This window comes from Ipomoea nil, unplaced genomic scaffold (genome assembly GCF_001879475.1).
Source record: "Ipomoea nil cultivar Tokyo-kokei standard unplaced genomic scaffold, Asagao_1.1 scaffold3104, whole genome shotgun sequence".
In the NCBI taxonomy this organism is placed as follows: domain Eukaryota; kingdom Viridiplantae; phylum Streptophyta; class Magnoliopsida; order Solanales; family Convolvulaceae; genus Ipomoea; species Ipomoea nil.
In genome coordinates, this window is record NW_017619532.1 from 1408248 (window position 1) to 1417328 (window position 9081).

Below are 9081 nucleotides of genomic sequence, written 5' to 3' on the forward strand. Positions count from 1 at the left end.
GATACAACCAATATATTTATAGGCATCTAATCCCTGTACACTGGGTCTACCCGTTTCACTCCTACTCTTAGTATGAGACAAACTCATATTCTTAATCCATATATGAGACAAACTCAACAATCTCCACCTTGGCGAATATGCTCTATAGGAGAAAGGATAACTCAACAAATCTCCACCTTGACAAATACGCTCTTTAGGAGAAAAACTTATCTCACCATCTCCACCTTCACATATATGCCCTTTAGGAGAAAAGACTATCTCCACCTTGACGAATATGTTCTTTAGGAGAAAAGACTTATCTCACCATCTCCACCTTCACATATATGCCATTTAGGAGAAAAGACTATCTCTACCTTTGCGAATATGCTCTTTAAGAGAACAGATAACTCAACAAATCTCCACCTTGGCAAATATGTCCTTTAGGAGAAAATACTTATCTAATCATCTCCACCTTCGGAAATATCCCCTTTAGGAGAAAAAGACTTATCTCACATATACACATGGGTAGGAACAACCATGCTCATCCCAACTAGACAGTCATATGCACCACGCAGCATCAAATTAGTGCATGTACACGAACCGCTTTGTCCCACGCCATTCGCCCCTCAGCCGTCGACCTGTTATACCAACCGCGACTCATGCTAACTGCCCCGTTCAGCTGACCTCCTGCATCTGGCCCATACCAGGTCCATATCCCCTCCTGGTATCTACGCTTCCCCTAACACAACAGCGCCCCTGTAAAGTCACACTAAACTCGTGTGCCTTGCCCAATGCTCTACTAACCAGCAGTTGCCACTGGTCAGCAACACGCACCACGCAGCATCAAATGTTCCCAGTGCATGTTCATGAACCGCCTCATCCTGAAGTGTCCGCACATACTAGCCGTGCCTCATGCCAAGCCCGGCCCATACCAGCCGTGACTCATGCCAAACCCGACCCATACCAGGTCCGCGACCCCTCCTGGTATCCGTGCTGCCCAACACTACAGCGCCCCTCACCACTTTCTCATCTAGCAACTAGAAACATCCAACATGTTCAAACAATGTTCGATCTTGTTACTAGTAACTGCTAGAACATCACCTTCACTATAATAAGAGTTATCAGCATGTACTACGTCCGTAGCTTCTTGCTTTTTCAACTCCTTCCAATCAGCCTCTTCCAGATTAGCTAGCTTTTCTGCCTTCAAAGTTTTCAGAAGGCGCTGATGTGCCAACAAATCCTTTACCCTAGATTGCCATAACCCAAAGTTCCCTATACCATCAAACTTTGATACCTCGAATTTTGTACTTGAACTGTCCATCTCAACAAAGCTCTTATACCAATTTGTTGAGATTAACAAGAACAAGAAACAATAATAATGGTAAAAGGGTAAAGAAAGTAAGATTTACGTGATTCGGCAAAGTGCCTACATCCACGAGAGTAAAACAATTCTTATATTCATAGTGATGGTGATAGTGGTGACACAACCCCTTAGGGAAACAACCAATATATTAATAGGCATCTAATCCTTGTACACTGGGTCTACTTGTTTCACTCCTACTCCTAGTATGAGACAAACTCATATTCCTAATCCATATATGAGACAAACTCAACACCAAACTGTCGCTAATCTATGTGAGATGAAACGTTACTGGAAAGTTTTGAAGCGTCGAGTCTGGGACTCGACGCGTCAAGATTTCTACTAGGTTGTGGGTTGTAGCCCTTTGAGTCTTCTTTCCAATGGCGCAAGATTCACCTGAATCGGACATTCCTAGCATGAGATATGATCAAAATACTAAGCTGTCGCCGAATTCAACGGGAATTACAACTCTTCGGTCTTTTGATCTACTTTTCCCTTGTTTGATTCTTGTGATCAAATCCATTGAAAGTACCACTCTTTGGCTCTCTTTGAAGTATTTTAGCCACCTTCTTAGCTTCACCTTGACTTTGTTTTGGCTCCAAACTCGTCCTATGAACTTCCCTTCATAGGATGTTTGCCCTTCTTTTTTAAACTTGCTGCTATTACTACTAATTAACATCAAAATTGTCACCATTATAGCGTGATACGATAGTGTTCACTACGAACATTTATCTCACATATCAATTGCTTTGAGTAACAAACTTTTATTCATACAATAATTTATAGACCTTAAGTTTGCATTTAAATCCGTCATTGCGTCAAATTTAAATACAATGTCAATTTACCGACATGCATCATTCACACATACTTGAATGAGACTATTCATCAGGTTTCAATTTAATATATAGGCCATCTTTGGACATGCACTACATATTAACAAAACAAGAATCATAATCTCCTAAATTGTCATTAATCACATGTCTGATCTACCTTTGGGCAACCGTTAGAACCATGTGTTAATGATCACAAATGTTTATCAATCCTTTAGTGTCATTCAATGATGAAAAATAATGTGTATAATAAACATTTGTAAACATAAATAATTATTTAGCTATTTCTTTGAGTGGGCCACTTTGGTAACTAACGCACTCGCCTTATGCTAATAATTTATTTATGTGAATAAACCTTAATTTATGTTGTAACACAAACATAAATGATTATTTAGCTATTACCATGAGTGGGCTGCTTTGGCAACTGACGCACTCGCCTTATGCTAATAACTCATTTATGTAAGTAAACCTTAATTTATGTTGTAACATAAACATAAATGATTATTTAGCTATTACCATGAGTGGGCCGCTTTGGCGACTAACACACTCGCCTTATGCTAATAAATCATTTTTGTAAGTAAACCTTAATTTATATATATGTTGTAAACATAAACATAAATGATTATTTAGCCATTACCATGAGTGGGCCACTTTGGCGACTAACACACTCGCTTTATGCTAATAATTCATTTATAAACATATATATAATTAATAGTGGATCTAACCTCCAGCTATAATTGATCCCAAATGAGTCTATAATTTAAAGCAAGCACTTAACGCCTTAAATAAACCAAATGTGTACAAATATAAGCTCAAATTGAATGAGCCTAGAATTTAAAGTGAATCCTTAATGCCTTAAATAACTCAAATAGACTCAATTTAATTTTGCCAACTAAATAATCCATCATTATATTTTCCAACAAAAATCTAGCTGCTACCTTCAACATATTCATAAGCAATTAGTGGATAACCCTTAATTTATATGTTGTTCTCGTATAACATATAATACATGATTGATAGTGTCAAGTCATAATATATGAATCATATACAGTATGTACACAGTACAACTAACATATATGTTTCTTGATTCCATATGATTTAATTCAAAAAATATATGCATTATATTACAGTATATACATACATCTGATGACATATATGTGATGTTGATTCCAAGAAAACATTACGTATTCATAGCAGTACACATATACGATTGATTTTGATTTCAACAACATACAAATCAATTTATTTCGTATGAACAGTACAAACACTTGAAACATATATATGTTGGATGGCTTTGAACAATGCGTACACATTGCAATACAATTGATTCCAAAACACAAACATAAATCAATTTATAAATATATTCAATACATACGCAGTTTTGATTCCATCATCAGCGAACACAAACCACACGGCAGTGATAATACCTTATAATTAAAAATCCCCAAATATCATGAACCCTAATTTTTGTGATTAATCAATTTACAAGCAGGCTCTGATACCAAATATTAAATAATCTTTTATGCGCTATAACTTGAATGCGGAAGCACAATTAACAATAATCGCATGTAAATCAAATCAATCAACTAAACAATGTTCATGATCATGGATTTTTAATTAAATAGAAGAGATAGATGTAATCTCTAAATTGAATGAATCAGATGATACAGAAACTAGAAAACTTAGAGATTTGAAACCCGTTAAGATCCCTAGAGTTTTCCTGGGTATTTATAGATGTGATGAGAAACCCTCTTTCAAGAGGAATGTGGGAACCTCCTTTAGGAATAGAAATCCCTTTAAGAATGTAACCTCCTTTTAGGAATAGAAATCCCTTTAGGAATGTGAAACCCATAACCTTATCCATTATACATCTTTTAACCCTTATAAACTTAAAATTTTAACAGAAGAGGGAGGGAATTTCACCCAGTTATTCCGCCTTTACACATCACTAATCATCAACATGAGCACCTTATGGAATTACAACCTTTATTATATAAATCATTGTTAGAAAATAATTATTTCTAACAGTCTCCCACTTTGATTCATATAAGCATGACACCTTAATTATATGAATCAACGTTAGGAATAAATTATTTCTAATAATACAGTGGACTATGGTATACACAACATTGTGTAGAACATGATCGTTGAATGAAACTCTAGTAGAATTAATTTAGTGTTTGTTACTATAATGAAACTAGTGTGTACAAAATGAAACTAAAAAATAAAGCTCATTTAATAACGTATATTGTCAAATTAAACTATAGTATAATTGAAATGATATTTATTGTTTCAAATTGCGATAATGAAAGTAGTGTGTGGTGGAAATGAAACTAAAATCCAGAGTCGTACAATAACATAAATTGTCAAATGAACCTAAAGTGTGATTAAAATAATACTTTAACATTACTATAATTAAACTAGTGTTTGTAGAAAATGAAACAAAAAATATAACTCATTCAATAATGTATATTGTCAAATAACCTGTAGTAGAATTAAAATGAAACTTTAAAATTGCTTTAATAAAATTAGTGTGTGGAAAATAAAATTAAAAAATATAATAATATTGTTAAATGAAACTGAAATGTAATTAGAATGGTTCAAATGGTTCAAAAAATGCTCACTGTGTAGAAGTCATGCTCACTGTGTTTATAATTCATGCATGTGGCATAAAAATTTTGTTCGATCACTTTTAAATGTTAAAATCTCAATGCTACTCCTGTGTATAATGTATACGATAAAAACTTAATTATTAAATTTTTTGTTAAAATTTTTAGGTAAAATGGTTAAATGAGTCTTGAAATGAAATGGCACTTCTGTCACCTTGTTGTAACCAAGCTAGACTGGAAATGTATGATAAACTTTGTTAATTTGCTGTTAGATATAATTATTTCGCCTAATATTGGTTTATATTATTGATACTTGTAATTAAGGATCCAAATTACATGTTTCATTGTTATATTTGTGTCTTGATTGGAGTTAGGGCATAAATTAGAACATCTACAACCGCACTTGGCTATTACATCTTGGGAGATGACATTTTGGCTAAGGTGTTTTATCTTGATTGGTTGCTCTTGATTTGTTTGAGTGATTATTTAATGGGAATATAATGAATATATTCATTCACATTATTCTGGGTTTGAATTATGGGAGAAATTCATTCCCTTCTTCGTATGCCGCCTTCTACACATGTTTAAGACTAAATTAATTATTTCTCCATAGTTTGACACTAGGTGATTAAACACTTATTTTCAAAAATCCCACTTTTCATTGTATTTTATCTCCAAGCTTGCTTCCTTGTCTTTATTTTACTAATATTTGTTTTTATTGGACATCTCTTCTAACGTTATAGGAATAGCTTGTCATAAGTAAATTAGTAGTTATTTCTTAATACTCCACTTCCCTATAATCGATATTTGTTTGTCTTTTTATACTGCAACCAGACCACTCATTTGCACATCATATAACTCCATCAAAATAAACAATATAACAAAAATTAATTCACTCTAGCAATTATGGACTAGTATAGATCTAACATACTAAAACCAGCGGAAGTTTAACAAGTCTTAAGGGGTGCTATGCCACATCTAGATCTTCTATCTAGATGCACAGGCATAACAAACAACGACTAACCGGAAGTTTAACAAGTCTTAAGGGGTGCTATGCCACATCTAGGTCTTCTATCTAGATGCACAGGCATAACAAACAACGACTAACCACAAGTCAAAGTACAAGGGCACACAGGCCATAACAGCTAAACTAGAGTAAAGATAAATCTAGTCTCAAACAAAGAAGACCAATAAATTGTTGACGTACAGGCCAAAATCATGATTTTCTCATCTATATACAATTAGAATTGCAAGTAATTGTGAATTTCACTCACAAAGAGTGTGTGTATTTTATTTTATTTTAAATGTTCTACAACTTTTTCAACTCCGGTCCTCTAGATGAACAAGATTGTCAAGGATCTTGTGGTCTAGTGACATCTAACATACTAAAACCAGCGGAAGTTTAACAAGTCTTAAGGGGTGCTATGCCACATCTAGATCTTCTATCTAGATGCACAGGCATAACAAACAACGACTAACCGGAAGTTTAACAAGTCTTAAGGGTTGCTATGCCACATCTAGGTCTTCTATCTAGATGCACAGGCATAACAAACAACGACTAACCACAAGCCAAAGTACAAGGGCACACAGGCCATAACAGCTAAACTAGAGTAAAGATAAATCTAGTCTTAACCGGCTCCACTACGTACTCTCGGGCTGACTAACACCTGAAAACATTAAGGTATAATAATCGTTAGCAAAAATTGCTAAGTAACTCACTCCAACGCGTTAGTTACTCTTTAATATGAGAGGTTTTCGGTAATACTTAAAAAAAAAAAAAAAAAAAAGTCGACAAGATTTGTGTATAATTCATGCTTGCTGTGCGTGTTTATGTTTCATGCTTATCGCATTAAATATATTAGAAAATGGAAATGAAACTTGCATAAAACGGATTATTCCCGAAACTGAAACATTGCCATTTTATAAAAGATTAAAAAAAATAATGAAATGAAGATTGATTTTTTATGCTATCAAAAAAAAAAAAAAAAAGATTACTTTTTATATTAAAAATAATCTTTATAATGTTTAATAATTGAGATATTTGAGTAAAGTAAATTCAGCTCAAGATAAATAACATAATGGTAAATCAAATCTTGTTTGAATTTGTAACATGGATAGATTAAAAATTTTACTTATTTAATTCTTTATTCTTATTGATATTTGATAGATATTTGGTCATTTTTTTATTATTTCAATCTGTTTAGGGATATAATTAATTAATTAATACAAATATAAAAAATTTGAGAACTATTATATAAAATTAAAAGTTATGATTGCTTAATTATAAACAATCAGAATTTAATTTGAGTTTGAAAATTTTAGAAATAATAGGATATTGTTTTTTTAGAGTTATGATTTAATCATTTTTACTTGAGTTTCTATTTTTTTTTTTTTTTTACTGTTTAATACTCTGTATCTCACATGTAACTTTTTGAGGTTGGATCGGTCAAAACAAACTCCATAACCAGGACCATATGACACCAATTACATCCCAGAGAGTGATGAAACGTGAAGAAATAGCATATTTTTAATTTTGTTATGTAACTGTCAGATTCAATAATATGACTAAGAAAATTCATGACTTAATTTATTCAAATAAAATAAATTATCATTTGTAATACATTAATAAAATTTAATTAACATTAATATTAATATTAATATTAATATTAATATTTATTACTAAACTAATAAGTAATATACATTTTAATACAAAATATAAAAATGTCAATAATTAAAATACTATAGACAAAAATAAATTAAAATATTACAAATTTAAACTTTAATATAATTTTTAAAATATTACATTTCAATTTATTCCAAATTTTATAAACTTTTTAAATATAAATTTTATGAAACTTTTTAAAACTTTGTTTATTACAGTGTGTAATATTTTTTACATTCTCATTTTTTTTAAACACTCATGTTTCTTTATAAGTAGTATTTGTTCTTTACTGTCTCAATCTTTTTCAGTCCAAAGAATCAATGGCCCCACCACCGGGGTCCGATCCTGTAACCACTCATCTGGAATGCAGGTTTTACACAATGGACCATGGTCTACACAGCGTTGTGTAGATCATGATCGTCGAATAAAACTGTAGTAGAATTAAAATGCTAATTTAGTGTTGTTATAATGAAACTAGTATGTGTGAAAATGATACTAAAAATAGAGGTCATTTAATAACGTATATTGTCAAATGAAACTGTAGTATAAGTAAAATGATACTTTAGTGTAGCTATATTGAAACTAGTGTGGAAAATGAAACTAAAATCCAGAGCCATACAATAACATTAATTGTCAAATGAACCTAAGTGTAATTAAAATTTTAAAATAATACTTCAGCATTACTATAATTAAACTAGTATGTGTGAAAAATGAAACAAAAAAATAGAGCTCATTCAATAATGTATATATTGTCAAATGAAACTTTAATAAAATTAAAATGATACTTTGATATTGCTTTAATGAAGCTAGTGTGTATGAAAAATGAAACTAAAAAAATATAACAATATTGTTAAATGAAATTAAAATGTAATTAGAATGATACATACTGCTACGTGGACCATGATCCACAATAAAATTTGTATTTGGAATGGTAATATAAGGCGTCATCACGCTATATAGTAGTTGTTTTTACATTCTTATTTAAGATATATTGAAATTTTAAAAATCTTCAAAAGTGTGTGTTTAAAATTTGTAAAAATATATAAAATCAATAGAAAAATGTTCTCAAAAAATTTAACTTCTATAGTTAGGTAGAAAACAATGAACAAGATTTGTGTAGAAGTCATGCTCACTGTGTTTATAATTCATACATGTGGCATAAAAATTTTGTTCACTTTAAAATGTTAAAATCTCAATGCTACTACTGTGTATAATTAATATATAAGACAAAAAACTTAAGAAATAATTATCAAGTTTTTTGTTAAATTTTTTTGATAAAATGGTTAAAGAGGCTCTTAAAAAAAAAAAAAAAAAAACACTTTAAAATGAAATGACAGTTCTGCCACCTTGTTGTAACCAAGCTAGACTTGAAATGTTTGATAAACTTTGTTAATTTGCATGCAAGTATGTGTTTAAAATTTTGTAAATATATAAAATTATCTTTTAAAAATTTTAATTCTTCAAAAATGATCTATAGATAAAATACATGCTCGTACTCTTGCTTTAGGATCTCTGTTATGATTCATGCTAAATACATGACAATTTAGCTTCGACAGCAATATAATGGTGATGCCTCTCCTTGAGAATGTTGTTGGTAAATAAAAATAGATTAATGGGCATTTGGTTGCAAGGAGGGAATTA